Here is a 1,153-nt window from a genome sequence, read left to right on the forward strand (position 1 = left end):
CCGTAAATTGAATGAGATCTCAAAATTTGATGCCTACCCCATGCCCAGGGTAGATGAACTTAAAGAGAGGCTGGGCCCTGCTAGGTACCTCACCACTTTAGATCTCACTAAAGGTTATTGCCAGGTACCTTTAACTGAACGGGCTAAGGAAAAGACAGCCTTCTCTACCCCAGAGGGTCTTTTCTAGTACAATGTGTTACCCTTTGGTTTACATGGGGCCCCTGAAACTTTCCAAAGGTCAATGTACCGTGTCCTTAAGCCACATAGACCCTACGCCTCAGCCTATTCAGATGATGTAGTCATCTTTAGCACCTATTGGGAGTCTCACTTAGCAAAAGTGCAGGTGGTACTAGACTAGATACAAGAAGCTGGACTTACTGCCAACCCTAAAAAGTGTGCAATAGGGATGGACGAGGCCAAGTACTTAGGCTATGTGATTGGAAGAGGGGTAGTGCAACCTCAAATAAAGTAGAGGCAATACAAAAGTGGCCCCAACCAGTGACTAAGAAGCAAGTTTGTGCCTTCCTGGGGATAGTGGGCTACTATCGCAGATTTGTGCATAACTTTGCTTCCATTGCAGCTCCTCTAACAGACCTTACAAAAGGGAAGAACTCAGTGATGATCAAGTTGTCTGCAGAGGCTGAGAAAGCTTTTATAGAGCTTAAAAATTCCCTGTGTAGATAGACAGCCGGTACTGATAACGCCCGATTTTAAGAAAGAATTTGTGGTACAGACTGACGCCTCAGATGTAGGACTGGGAACTGTCCTCTCCCAAGTGGTAAATGGTGAGGAACACCCAGTAGTCTATTTAAGCAGAAAGCTTACACCGGCTGAGAGCAGGTACTCGCGAGTCTTTTTCGGCGATTTCCGGAAATCGCCCCGCCACGTCTGCCATCCCGCCGGCGACTTACATGTTCGCCGGTGGGATGGCAGGGGTAGGCAACTCGGGGAGATTAGTCGCCCGCGAACAGGGAGTTTTATCGCGGGCGACTAATCTCCCCCGTGTGCCAGAGCCCTTATGTTGTAACAAAATAAATTCTATTAACATTGTGTTATTTCCCTTAATATCCTGGAATCTTAATAAAAATAATGAAGGCAAATTACTAAAGTGGTTAAAATGGCACTCAAAATAGGCCCTGGCATTTCAAGTACA

The sequence above is a fragment of the Xenopus tropicalis genome, chromosome 5, assembly GCF_000004195.4.
Source record: "Xenopus tropicalis strain Nigerian chromosome 5, UCB_Xtro_10.0, whole genome shotgun sequence".
NCBI classification, from domain to species: domain Eukaryota; kingdom Metazoa; phylum Chordata; class Amphibia; order Anura; family Pipidae; genus Xenopus; species Xenopus tropicalis.